The sequence below is a fragment of the Molossus molossus genome, unplaced genomic scaffold (genome assembly GCF_014108415.1).
Source record: "Molossus molossus isolate mMolMol1 unplaced genomic scaffold, mMolMol1.p scaffold_m16_p_6, whole genome shotgun sequence".
Taxonomy (NCBI): domain Eukaryota; kingdom Metazoa; phylum Chordata; class Mammalia; order Chiroptera; family Molossidae; genus Molossus; species Molossus molossus.
Window position 1 is genome coordinate 50,813,164 of NW_023425399.1, and position 15,348 is coordinate 50,828,511.

At 40.2% G+C, this 15,348-nt stretch overlaps 1 protein-coding gene and 1 pseudogene across 2 annotated transcripts in view; both read left to right on the plus strand.

Annotated features, from left to right (window-relative positions):
* The window catches only part of SYNDIG1 (synapse differentiation inducing 1), a 394,531-nt gene that overhangs the window by 196,092 nt on the left and 183,091 nt on the right, over window positions 1-15,348 (plus strand). The window lies entirely within an intron of this gene.
* LOC118618361 lies at window positions 1,097-1,931 on the plus strand (annotated as a pseudogene).

Below are 15,348 nucleotides of genomic sequence, written 5' to 3' on the forward strand. Positions count from 1 at the left end.
CTAGATCTCCTCATTGCTACATGGGGGATGGGTCAGGGAGTGTCATTGTATCTGGGCCCTCTCAGCAGACTGAGCTCGAAAATATGTATGTGTGTATACATAAACATATCTATATAATATGTTTGCATATATTTTATGTTTTTATAGGTAGATGATAGACAATAGATGATAGATGATAGATAGATAGATGATAGATAGATAGATAGATAGATAGATAGATAGATAGATAGATAGATAGATAGATAGATAGATAGAAAGAAACTGATACCCTCAATTTCAATTCAGTCAGTTCACATTGATATCCTTCATTCTTGGAGAGATTAAGAAAAACAAAAATCTCATAGACACATAACAATAGGATGATAGGAAGATTGCAAGAGGGAAATAGGGATAGAAAAGGGTAAAAGAAGAAAAAATGGTGAAGGAAAGAGATTCAACTTAGGATGATGAACACACAATACAATATACAGATGATGTATTAAAGAATTGTACCCTCGCCCAGCCAGTGTAGCTCACTGGTTGTGTATCAACCCATTCACCAAGAGGTCGCCAGTTTAATTCCCGGTCAGGGAACATGCCAAGGTTGTGGGCCCAATCCCCAGTGGGGGGCATGCAGAGGCAGCCAGTTGCTGTTCTCTCTCATCAATATTTCTATCTTTCTCTCTCTCTTTCTTTTCCTCTCCTCTCTCCCTAAAACCAATAAAGAAAAAATAAATAAATAAAAGAATTCTACTTGGGTGCCTGTTTGACTGAATGTAGATTCGCAGCACTGGCATCGAGTCAAGGTGAAGAGTGCAAACTGAAGAATCAAACCTCTGCCATAAGGAAGGTGCCAAAATCATCTGTCCATTGGCTCACACTCATGTCTAATGTCCTGAACAAGAGCAATCATTCCTTATGGTCAAAAGAGTAAGCTCCATGCTCTTGAGAAATGCAGCTATAAAACAGCTGAGAACCAAGGTGTTAGAGTCCTCAGGCTGCTACAGAAAAGGAGGAAGAGGCTGCTTGCTCCTACTGTCCTATTTTGAGGGATGCTCCCTTGAGCTCCACTGGAGCTGCCACTCTCCAGGTTCATCTGAGTGCCCCAGCCACCACTATGACCACTGCAGGTGCTTCATGCAAAAGATCTGCTGTAAAAGCCAATGGTCAGGTTCATAAAAGTCAAAAATCCTGCAGGGCCTTAACTTTCACTGAGAGCTCTGGCCAAGATCTCCTAACTCAGAAAGCAACTATGTTGGTAGAGTCCCTGCTATATCAGTATAAAGGGAAGAAGCCCATTAAAAAAGCAGACATGCTGAAGATAGTGCACAAATGGTTCAGGAAGGACTTCCTTGAAATCCTCAGGAGAGTCTTTGACCACATGAATCGAATCTATGGCCTAGAATTGAGAGAAGTCAAGCCCAATGGCAACTCCTACACCCTTACTGACAATCAAGATGACACCAGCAATGAAAGTCTGAGCAGCAGCTTCAGATTTCCTAAAAAGGGGATTCTGATGCCTCTTCTAGGTGTGATATTCTTGAATGGTAACCACACCTCCGAGGAGGAGATCTGGAAATTCCTGAATATAATGCGCATCTATGATGAAAAGACTCACTTAATTTTTGAGGAGCCCAGACAGCTTATCACCCAAGATTTGGTGCAGGAAAAATATCTGGTGTACTGGCAGGTACCTGACAGTGATCCTCCATGTTATGAGTTCCTGTGGGGCCCAAGAGCCCAAGCTGAGACCAGCAAGATGAAAATTCTAGAGTTTTGGACCAAGCTCAATGATTCCATCCCCCCTGCCTTTGTACCGCATTATGAAGAAACTGAAAGATGAGGAAGAGAGAGCCCAAACCAGAGCCCAAGTTGCATCCATGGCTGGTACTCTATCCCAGGATATTGGGAGCTCCAGGGCCACATCCAGCTGCAACCTTCACCATCAGTGATGTTGAGGTGGAGTCTTCACTTTTTAAATGGAAAGTCTTGTTAAGCAGCTTCCTAATGTGCAAAATATCTTGTTGGCATATATATATTATATTATATATATATATATATATATATATATGTTTATTTTTCTTAAATTTTCAAGTGGTATTTTTTTATACAGTATATTTATTTAAATTTGGAATATAAGTTTATGAATCACACATTTGTAGCCCTTTATCAGTCAAGGAGTAAGAGTTTTGTTTTGGAAATAGAAATTGTAAATCTTTTGATCAATTTTGTGATCCAGACCAGGATAAAGTGGCTTTGGGATAGAAAAATCTTTGAGATGTAAAAGAACTTTACCCTAAAATAGTTGGGAGCAGTAAAAAAAATAGATATATAGATGGATAAATGAATAAAATAAAAATTGGACACTTCTGTTATAATATTTAAATTATAGTTGACATACAGTATTATATTCTTACAGGTATATAACATAGTGATTAGACTTTTATATAACTAACAATAAGCCAAACTTCATAAGACTAGTACTTATCCAAACCATGCATAATTATTATCATAGTACTGTCTGTAATTTCTGTCATGTACTTTGCATCCTCATGACTATTTTTATAACTGGTAGTTTGTACTTCTTAATTTCTATCAACTTGTTCACCCATTCTCCTACCCCATCCCATCTGGCAACCATCAGTTTGTTTTTTATATCTATAAGTTTGTTTCTGTTTTGTTTATTTGTTCATTGGTTTTGTTTTTTAGATTCCACAGATAGGTAAAATTAGATGGTATTTTTCTTTCTTCGACTTATTTCACTTAGCATAATACCTTTTAGACCTATTCATGTTGTCTCAAAAGGCAAGGCTTCATTCTTATTTATGACTGAGTAATATTGTATTGTATATATGTACCACATCTTTTTTTATAAGTTCACATATAGAGGGACACCTAGATTGTTTTCATACATTGACTATTGTAAATAATGCTGCAGTGGCCAAGCCAGTGTGGCTTAGTGGTTGAGGTTGCCTGTTTAATTCCCAGTAAGGGCACATGCCCATGTTGTGAATCAAATCTGCAGTGAGGGACACGCAGGAAGCACCAATAGATGCTCTCTCTTGCTAATGTTTATATATATATATATATATATATATATATATATATATATATTCCCTTTCTCTCTCAAAAAAAAAAAATCAATAAAGAAAAAAAACACACAAAAAACACATAATTCTGAGAATGGAGGAAGATGGTGGAGGGCAGGACCAGAGGGAGGGTGAGTGTATCAGAGAGTGAGCTAGTGTGTGAGAGAGTGTGAGTGGACGTGAAGGTGGACAACCAAATTCCTGCAGTGCAGAAACCTGGAGCAGAAGGTTCCTGTGCTGTGGACGGGAGCAGCCGAGTACCTTGGTAAGCTGCTCTTCAGGGTGCTTCTCCCTGCACCCCGGGGAGGTGGCACCATTTTGGAAGATCCCAGGACTTCCCAAAGAGAGGCAAATGCCCAGCATCCTGAGCCCACAAGTGCAGCACCTGGCACCATTGCACCAGTGGATACTCTGTGTCAACACAGACCAGTGCACAGTAGTTAAGCTGCCAAGGTGCCCATTGTGGAAGCCTCAGACCCACCAGGAGCCCAGCACCATCTCTGATATTAGCAGTCTAATCAGAGTCGAGATATGCCCCCAGCAACAGACTGGGGAGCAGACATTCATCCCCAGGCAGCAGAAGCACAGACCAACAGCTAAGACCCATCCCCAAAAACTACAGCAAAAGCTGAGCAAGAGTTGAGCACCATGGGGCAGCAGCATTCCCCAGCCACCAGCGGTGGGACCCAGGGCTCCACAGAGGCCTGTGCAGTCCAGCAGCTCACAAGAGCAGTGGAAATCCAGAGCCCAAAAGGGACTGGTGCCCATGGGTCCTGTGGGGTGCCGGTGTACCAGAAAAGCCTGTGCACCCCAGCAGCCCACAAGAGCAGTGGAAAGGCTGAGCCCGAGAGGAACTGGTGTGATCCAGTTGCCCGCACACAAGACTTGCAGGGTGCAGGACACCTGAGAGGCCTGTGCAAAACAGCAGAAACTGTGACATTCAGTTACCCCCAGAACCTGCGGGGTGCTGAAGCACCAGAGAGGCCTGTGTGACCCAGAACCCATAACATAAGAATAGAGCCTGGTCCCCAAAGGGAGAGTGCAATCCAGGTACCTGTGGGACCTGCAGGGTGTGGGGCCACCATAGAGGCCTGTGCTACCTAGCTGCTCACAAGATAGTCATAGAGGATGTGAAAATGGAGGCTGAGTAAATGAAAGCTACACAGACAATCTCCTTGGATCAAATGGGAATTACAACTAAAATAAAGACAAATCCTTGGAAAAAAGCAACAGAAAACCAGCAGGAGAAAACAATATAATGAGGGACACTGATAGGATCTGTAGAGGCATGAGAGGATGGCGGGCTAAGAGCCCATGGATAGCAGCAGACTTAGCTGTGAGCAGCGCCCTTGGGGAATAAAGGCCAAGCCCTCTCCACAGTGCAGAGAGCCAGGACAGAGCGCTAAATTAGCCACAGTCCCTCACCTGGGGGCTACAGCAGAGGAAGGGCAGACTGGGCTAGAACTCTGTGGGGACACCCGGAAATTGGAGGGCACTCAGAGTTCTTGCTGAGTTGCGGCCACAAAAAATGGTGGCCAGTGTGCTCCTTCCCAGAGCTGTGGGGAAAAGCAGCAGCCACCACCACCCACTCCCCATGGAGATTCAGCCTTTCCCAGGTAAGACAAAGAAATACAAATTGAGGCTCATTAACAACCAGCATCTATCCCATCTTCTGGAAATCATCTTATGCAGAACACCAAGGCTACATTCCAAGGCACTGAGTTACTGAGACTACTAGCCTTGAGGCAAAAGCTAGAACATTTCTTGGGCTTGCAAATCTACCCAGGAAAGTAAGACTTGACAGTGGTTTAACGTGGGCCCACCCAGGTTCATCCAAACCCAGTACAGGGAGCCACAAACAGCAGAACACCAACACCCACAGGGAAAATTTGGCAGGCTCCAAAACCTACTGAGATATCCAAAATGGTGAAACAATGAAACAATTCCCAAATAAAAGAATAAGAGAGCTCTATAGAAGATGAGATAAATGAAATGCAGCTAAGCAAATTATCAGAGGTAGAGTTCAGAGCCATGATCTTGAAGAAGCTCAGCAGCATGAGTAAGGACATCGGCACCATGGGAAAGGATATAGAAACACTGAAAACCAGCCAATTGGAAATAAAAAAAAAACGAAACAACAGAAATAAAGAACACATTGTAATGACTAACCAGCAGAGTAGAGGAAGCTGAGGACCAGATCAGTGAATTAGAAGACAGGCTAAAAAAAAAAAAAAAATCAACCAATCAGAAAACCAAAAGGAAAAAAACAATTAAAAACCAAAAAGATAGCTTAAAACAACTGTGGAACAACTGGAAATGTAATAAAATTCACATCATAGGAGTCCCTGAAGTGAAATAAAATGGGCAAGGGTTACAGAATATATTTGGAAAAATAGGACAGAAAACTTTCCTATCTTGGTGAAGAAAAAAGGCATTCAAGTTCAAGAAGCACAGACAACTCCAAGTAAAAAAAAAAAAAAAAAAAAAAAAAAACCCAAACAGGCCCACACCAAGATGCATAGTTATTAAAATGCCAAAAATTAAAGAGAAAGAGAGAATCCTAAAAGCAGCAAGAGATAAGTAACAGGTTACCTACAAAGGAAACCTCATAAGGCTCTCAGCTGACTTCTCAACAGAAACACTAAAGGCCAGAAGAAAGTGGCATGAAGTAATCGAAGGCATGAAAAATAAGGATATGAGTCAAAGACTACTCTATTCATCAAGGCTATCATTCAAAATAGAAGGTCACATAAAAAGCTTCCCAGACAAAAAAAGACTAAGGGAATATATTAACACCAAACCAGCACTGCAAGACAGCCTAAAAGAACTGCTGTAATTAGGAGAAGAAATAGGAAAAAAAAATAGAACCACACTGAACAAAAATGACAATAAATAAGTACATATCAATTACCACCTTAAATGTCATTGGTTTGCTGCTCCGATAAAAACACACAGAGTAGCCCTGGCCGGTTTGGCTCAGTGATTAGAGCGTCAGCCTCGGGTCCAGAGAGACCCAGGTTCAGTTCCCGCTAAGGGCACATACCTCGGTTGCAGTTTGTCCCCGGCCCTGGTTGGGTTGTGTGGGTGGCAGCCACTCGATGTGTCCCTTTCATTTCGATGTTTCTCTCTCTCTGTTCCTCTCTCACCCTCCCACTCTGTCTGAACAAAAAATGAAAAAGTGTCCTCGGATGAGGATAAAAAAAACAACAACACAGAGTAGCTGACTAGATAAGAAAGCATGACTCACATATATGTTGTTTAAAAGCTACCCTCCTCACAACAAAAGACTCACATAGGTTGAAAGTTAAGGGATGAAAAACAATCTTTCAAGCAAACAGAAAGCAAAAAAAACAAAAACAAAAACAAAAAAACAGGCTGGGGTAGCAATACTTATATCTGATAAAGTAGATTTCAAAAAGAAGAGACAAAGAAGGTCACTACATAGTATTGAAAGGATCTATCTAACAAGAAGATATGGCCTTAGTAAATATACATGCACCCAATATAGGAGGATCAACATATATTTAAAATTTTCTGGAGGACTTCAAAGGTTAAATCAACAGCAATACAATCATAGCAGGGGACTTCAACACCCTACTGACATCACTGGATAGATCCTCTAGACAAAAAAATAACAAAGAAACACAGACTCTAAATGAAAGACTAGATCAAATGGATTTAATACATATCTACAAAAAATTACATCCCAAAACTGCAGAATTCACATTCTTTTCAAGGGCACATGGAACATTCTCAAAGATAGACCACATGTTAGGGCACAAACTAAGCCTCTGCATGTTCAAGATGATTGAAATTACATCAAGCATCTTCTCAGATCACGATGGCATGAAACTAGAAATCAATTGCAACAAGAACATGCAAAGATATTTGAAAACATGGAGGCTAAATAGCATGTTATTGAACAATGAATGGGTGACCATGGAGATCAAGGAAGAAATTAAACACTTCCTGGAAACCAATGAAAATGAACATACAACAACACAAAGTCTATGGGATGCAGTGAAAGCAATTCTGAGAGGAAAGATCATAGCAATACAGGCCTACCTCAGAAAACAAGAAACATTTCCAATAGACTCTCTAACCTCACACCTGAGAGAACTAGAAAGCAAACAAAAGACAACCCCACAGCAAGTAGAAGGAAGGAAATAGTAAAGATGAAAGAAGAAATAAATGACATGGAGACCAAAAAACAATTCAAAGGATTAATAAAACAAAGAGTGGGTTCTTTGATAAGATAAACATACTAATAAACCCTTAGCTAGACTCTCCAGGATACAGAGAGAGTACCCAAATACACAAAATCAGAAATGAAAGAGGAGAAATAGTAACTGACACCACAGAAATACAAAGGATTGTTAACACATATTATGAACAATTACATGTTCAAATTCGTGGGAACAAATTATGGAAACAAATTGGACAATATAAGCGAAATGGAAACATTTCTAGAAACACATAGTCTCCCGAAACTGAACCAGAAAGAGAAAGAAAACTTGTATTGACCAATAACAACAAAAGAAATTGAAGATATAATCAAGACTCTCCCAGCAAACAAAAGTCCAGGCTTCATGGGGAAGTTTTACCGAACATTCAAAGAAGAACTAATACCATTCTCCTCAAACTATTTCAAAAATTCAAGAAGAAGGAGGACTTCCAAGCTCATTTTATGAGGCCAGCATAATTATATTCCAAAAGCAGGAAAAGACACTACAAAGAAAACTACTACAGGCCAGTATCCCTGATGAACATAGATACCAAAATCCTGAACAAAACTCTAGCAAAACAAATCCAACAATACATAAAAAAAAAATAAAAAATTATTCAACATCACCAAGTGGGAATCATCCCAGGGATGCAAGACTTGTACAATATTTGCAAATCAATAAATGTGATACACCACATAAACCAAATGAAGAACAAAAACCACATGATCATATCAATAGATGCTGAAAAAGGATTTGACAAATTCCAGCATCCATTTCTGATAAAAACACTCAGCAATCTGGAAATAAAGGGATCATATCTTGACATAATAAAGGCCGTGTATGAAAGACCAAAAGCCAACATCATACTCAATGGGCAAAAATAAAAGCATTTCCCTTAAGAACAGAAACAAGACAAGGATGCCCACTTTTGCCACTCATATTTAACATAGTACTGAAAGTCTTAGCCACATCAATAAGACAGGAAGAAAAAATAAAAGGTATCCAAATTGGAAAGAAGGAAGTGAAACTGTCATTATTCACAGATGACATAATTCTACACATGGAAAACCCCAAATACTCCTTCAAAAATTTACTAGGCTTAATAAATGAATTTGGAAAAGTAGCAGAATACAAAATCGCTGTCAAGAAATCGATGACATTCTTATACACCAATGATGAACTCACAGAAAGAGAAACTAAAAAAAAAACAAAAAAACAAACAAACAAACAAAAAACAATCCATTTACCATCTCAGCAAAAAAATTAAGATACCTAGGAATGAACTTAACCAAAGAAATAAAGGACCTATTCACAGAAAACTACAGGTCATTGAAAAAGAAATAAAGGAAGATATAAAAAAAATTGGAAGCACATACCTTGTACATGGATTGGAAGAATTAACATCATTAAAATGTCCATACTACCCAAAGCAATGTATAGATTCAATGCAATCCCCATCAAAATACTAACGACATACTTTACAGAACTAGAACAAATATTTTAAAAGTTTATTTGGAACCAAAAATGACCTTGAATAGCCACAGCAATCTTGAAAAAGAAGAAAAAAGTTGGACGAATCACATTACCAGATTTCAGGTTATACTACAAAGCCACTGTAATCAAAACAGCCTAGTACTGACACAAGAACAGGCACATAGATCAATGGAACAGAACAGAGAACCCAGAAATGGACCCAAGACAATATGGTCAATTATTATTTGACAAAGGGGGCAAGAGCATACAGTGGAGTAAAGACAGCCTCTTTAATAAATGGTGTTGGGAAAATTGAACAGTTACATGCAATAAAATGAAACTAGACCATCAACTTACACCCTACACAAGAATAAATTCAAAATGAATAAAGGACTTAAATGTGACTCATGAATCCATAAAAAATATTAGAAGAAAATGTTGGTAACAAAATTTCAGACATCATACGCAGTAGAATATTTACTGATACATTACCTAAGGCAACATATACAAAGGAGAAAATGAACACATGGGACTACATCAAATTCAAAAGCTTCTGCACAGCTAAAGAAACACCATAATGCAAAGGCAACCTACTCTATGGGAGAGAATAATTGCTAACAATACATCAGATAAGGAGTGAATTTCCAAAATCTATAGAGTGCTCATACAACTCAACAAAAGAAAGACAAAGAACCCATTTAAAAAATGGGCAGAACTAAATAGATACCTCTCCAAACAGGACATACAAATGGCTAAAAGACATATAAAGAAATGCTCAACATCACTAATCATCAGAGAGATGCAAATTAAAATAACAATGAGGTATCACCTAACAATTGTCAGAATGGCTGCCATCAACAAATCATCAAAAAACAAGTGTTGGCGAGGGTGTGGAGAAAAGGGGACTCTAGTACACTGCTGGTGGGAATGCAGACTGGTGCAGCCACTATGTAAAAAAATATGGTGTTCCCTCTAAAAATTGAACTGCCCTTTGACCCAGTTATCTCACTTCTAGAAATATACCCTAAGAAGGCTGAAACACCAGTCAGAAAGAATATATGTACCCCCATGTTTGTAGCAGCACTATTTACAATAGTTAATATCTGGAAACAACCCAAGTGTCCATCAGTAGAGGAGTGGATAAAAAAGCCGCTGTACATATATGCAATGGAGTACTATGCAGCTGTACGAAAGAAAGATCTCTTATCCTTTGAGATGACATGGAGGGACCTGGAAAGTATTATCCTAAGTGAAACAAGCCAAACAGAGAAAGACAAATATCATATGATCCCACTTATTTGTGGAATATAATGGTCATAACAGTCTGAGGAATGGGGTAGTCCCAGAGACATGGAAGTAGGGTACATACTGACAATCCCCAGAAGATGGGGTGGTGGGGGAGAGATAAGCCACAGAACTTATATGCATGTGTGCATGAACAAAGCACATGGACAACAAAGCTGGGGACAAGGCAGGGAGGGAGAAGGTGGGGGGGTCAGTGGGGGAAAAAGGAGAAACATCTGTAACAAAAATATATTAATTAATTTAAAAATTAATTAATTTAAAAAATAAATTTAAAAAGGAAAAATAAAAATAAAAAAATTAATAAAATTAATGCTGCAATGGACATAGGTGTCATATATTCTTTCAAGTTAGTGATTTTGTTTTTTTCAGATAAGTACCCAGAAGTGGCCATATACATTGTATTCCATATCTCACAATGTAACCACTTTCCTTTGAGCATTTAGGTTATTTCCAATGTTTTACAGTTACATGTAGTTCTGTAATGAATAGCCTTGTGCATAAATATTTTATATTACTAGAGGTGAATCTTCAGTATAAATTTCTAGAAATGGGTTTGCTAGGCCAAAAATAAATATGTATTTTATTGTGTTATTTACTGACTAATTTGCATTTCTATCAGCCTGTTCTTTCCAGCCTAATCAAGCAGTATGGTTGATTGTCCTTTTCAACTTTTGCAATTCAATAGGTAAGAAATGGTATCTTAGTATAGTTTTCATTTGCCTTCCTTTAGTATATTGAGGTTGAACATTATTCTGCCTGGACTAAGGTTAGGCAAGGAGAGTGTGCGGGCCATGACATTTAGGAAGCACTTACTCTCAGACACTGGCCTTGAACTCACAGAACTCTGATAGTAAGGCAAACCACAATGACAAGAAGGCTGCTAATTGTTAAGTCCTGGTTCTCAAACCAGTGCAAGTCCTCAATTCTAAAACTACTTTGGACTTTTCATCCAAAAACCATAAGAATCTTGGTGGATTATATGTTGAGGTCTTCAGACAGATGGAAGCAAGAAGATTTCAAAAGAACAGTTATCTTAGGCAATAAGATGTGTAGCTCTTATATTCAGAAAATCATGTACAAAAACAATGCATATTTTAAGCAGGTATACACATTTAGAAACTGGATTAATCATAAATGATAACTTGATATCTAGGACTGATTTTCAATTGTGACACCAACCTCTCTGGGGATCATAAAGACTGTCTCTGTTTATTTCCTGGTCACTTGGATAAACTAGTTTTCTTAGGCACTGAAAAATGAAAATGGCCAGTATTCTTCATAGTCTGCTTGTGGGCACCCCTATGCTTTCACCTCACATAAATTTCTCTCTGATTTTCTTTTTTTTTTTTTAATCCTCACCCGAGGACATTTTTCCATTTTTTGCACAGATAGAGTGGGAGGGAGAGAATGGAAGAGAGAGAGAGAGGGAAACATCAATGTGAAAGGGACACATCAAGTGGCTGCCACCCGCACGACCAACCAGGGCCGGGGACAAACTGCAACCGAGGTACATGCCCTTAGCGGGAACCGAACCTGGGTCTCTCCGGACCGCAGGCGGACGCTCTAACCGCTGAGCCAAACCGGCCAGGGCTCTCTCTGATTTTCTACATACTTGTGTATGTACAGTACTCACTCCTGATTCCGAACCTTTGCACATGCTGTTCCCTCTGGTCCCAGGTTCTTTACTGACGATCTCAATTTATTTACAGATTCAAAGTCCAGTGCACAACTCAGTTATATCCACACCATGAAAACAGGGTCATATGAGAGTGAAAAAATAATATATTTATTAACATACATTGGTTGCTTGATACTCCCAGGCCACCTTTTACCTAATTCATGTATGTTATTTTACACCAACTTTTAGAATGCTTTATTCAATTCTGGCTTTGCAGGCACATAATCTATATTTATTCTTTGCACCTATTTATTTGGCAATGAATGGGGATTATAATCCTGGATGTCTACATTCCTTGTGTGTCCCACATCTTCTCACCTCCTCCCAGAAATTCTCTTAGTGTAGTGGTCTTGCTTCATATAATGTTGCTCTGATTGAAGCATTTAGGGTGTTGAACACCCCACCAGTTCCTTCACAGACTCTGCAGCAGGTGCTCTCTCAGTCCCCAGCAGGTACTACCCTTGCAGGAGAAGTACCTAAGCCTGGCCTCTGTCTTTCTAAGGATCTTGTTGAAGATCTGAAGCCTGGCTTACAAAGTACGAGGTAATTTCTGCCCACAGGAGTGGTCTTCACCTAATAACTAACAGGAGGTGGTTCATTCTGGTAGACTTACTCTGGGAATGGTCTCAATCTCGCTCCCTGAAGTCCCAGTAGAACAGGACTTCTGATGCCCCCTACCTTGGTAACATACCTTTATTGGCTGTGTTTTCTGTCATGTCCCACTTTTCCCCCTTCCCTGCCAGTATTTCCTGTGATCACCTCCCAAGGAAACAATTATAGGTCAATCCTTTACTCAAGATCTGTTTCTCAGGGGAACCACAACAAAGATGAATTCCAAGAAAGCATTTTGCTATGTTCTTTCCCAGGGCCCCTGAGCACTTCTGGACCACAGAAAGTCCTAGCCTGATATGGGGAGTCATACAGGGAACACATGCCCATAGCTTGCTACAAGACAAGTATTTAAATTATTGAATAACAGACCTCTAGTACAATTGTCATCATCACTCTCCACTTCCACAAGCGATGACAAACCAGAGCTACTCACAGAGGTGAATCTTAATGAGTTTTGCTTCATTTAGCTTCTGCATCCAGAATATTACAGACCCCAAGTCCACAATCACGTTTAGATGATAAGTCACTCTTCCAACAAGAGACAAATTTGCAGTTAGTCCAGCAAATTAACAACCAACAGAAGTTTCTCTTAACAGTAGCTCTGTGTGAAAGAACATCTGTCTCCCCAGAGTGATATGACATGACCATGAAAAGCATGGTTGTGGACCCCAGCCTCCTTCAGTTGCCTTTGCTGAGTTTTCTGTCTAACCATAGTGGATGTGAGTGCAGCCTTGAGTTGCCTGCCAGCTCCAAAAGGCTGAACATTTTTTTTTCATTATTTTTTTTATTTGTTTTTGTTACAGATGTTTCTCCTTTTTCCCTCATTGACACCCTCCTTCCCATCCCTCCTCACACCATCCTCAGCTTTGTTGTCTATGACCATTGCTTATGCATACTTAGATATATGTTCTGTGGTTTATCTCTTCCCCCTAACACCCTCTCTTCTGGGATTTGTCAGTCTATATCTTACCTCTATGTCTCTGGGTCAATTTTGTTCATCGGTTTGTTTAGTTCATTAGATTCCACAAATAAGTGAGATCATGTGATATTTGTCTTTTTCTGCTTGGCTTGTTTCGCTTAGCATAATACTCTCCAGGTCTCTCCATGTCATCTCAAATGATAACAAATCTTTCTTACAGCTGCATAGTATTCTATTTTGTACATGTGCCACATCTTTTTTATCCACTCATCTACTGATGGACACTTGGGTTGTTTCCAGATCTTAGCTATTGTAAACAGTAAATGAACATAGGGGTACACATATTTTTTCTAATTGGTGTTTCAGGCTTCTTAGGGTATCAAATTAAAAAACTTCTGCACAGCAAAAGAAACAATCATCAAAATGGAAAGGGAACCTACCATGTGGGAGACCATAACTGCCAATGATGCATCAGATAAGGGGTTAATTTCCAAAGTATATAGAATACTTATACAACTCAACAAAAGAAAGACAAAGAACCCAATTTAAAAATTGGGCAGTGGGGAACCGAAAAATGGCGGTGGACTGAAGGGAGCTACACAGACCGTCTCCCAGAACCAAACTGGAATTACAACTATAACACAGACAAATCGACGGGAAAAACCAACAGAAAAGCAGCTTGCGAGGACCATACAACGAGGGACACCGACTCGATCCCGGTAGGCTTGCGAAGGCACAAGACGGGGCTGGGAGCCCATGGTCTGCAGCTCGGCAGCGGCCATAGCTGTAAGCGGCGCCCTCGGGTTACACTCCCAGGCGGCTCCACAGCGGAGCTGGGACAGAGGCTAAAACAGCCACAGCCACTCACCTTGGGCTCCGGCGGAGGGAGGGCGGACTGGACTGGAACTGTGAGGGGACACTCGGGATCTGGAGGGGGCTCAGAGTTTTGGCTGAGTGCAGCCACTCAGGAAAGCGGCCACATTGCTCCTTCCCAGGGCTCTGAGAGAGGCAGCAGCCCCTCCCTCGGAGATCCAACCCCACCCTGTGGGCCATTGAAGTGCTAAGTGAGGCTCACTAACAACCAGCATCTGCCCCACCCTCCTGAAAGCCCCTTGGCTGAGCACCAGAGGGAGTTTTTCAATCAACTGACAACCCAAAACTCATCAATTAACCTAGACTGCTAGCCTCCAGGCAAAAAGCTAGAGGATAACAGTAGTTTCCTGGGATGGCAACTTTAACCAGGAAAGGAAGACTTGACAGTGGTGTTCAACGTGGGTCCTCCCTCACTCATCTAAACACAGGAGAGGGAGCCACAAACAGCAGAACACCAACACCCACAGGGAGAACTTGACAGGCTCCAAAGCTCACAGTGATAGCCAAAATGGTGAAACACAGAAACAGAAGCCAAATGAAAGAGCAAGACACCTCCACCAAAGATGAGATCAATGTGGAGCAATTAGGCATGTTAACAGAGCTAGAATTCAGAGCCATGATCTTGAGGAAGCTGAACAGCATGAGTAAGGACATAGAGACACTGAAAATAAGCCAATTGGAAATTAAAAACCAACAAGAAGAGATAAAAAATGACATATCGGAAATGAAAAACACATTGGAAGGTTTAAAAAGCAGAGTAGGGGAAGCTGAGGACCGGATCAGTGAATTAGAAGACAGGGTAGAAAAAATCAACCAATCAGAAAAACAAAAGGAAAAAACTATTAAAAAACAGGAAGACAGCTTAAGAGAACTATGGGACAACTGGAAACGTAATAATATTCGCATCATAGGAGTCCCCGAAGAAGAAGAAATGGAGCAAGGGATAGAGAATATATTCAAAAAAATAGTGAGAGAAAATTTCCCTAATTTGGTTAAGGAAGAAGGCATTCAAGTTCAAGAAGCACAGAGAGTCCCAAGTAAGAAGAACCCAAACAGGCCCACACCAAGACACATAGTAATTAAAATGCCACAAATTAAAGACAAAGAGAGAATCCTAAAAGCAGCAAGAGATAAGCAACAGGTTACCTACAAAGGGAACCCCATAAGGCTCTCAGCTGACTTCTCACAAGAAAC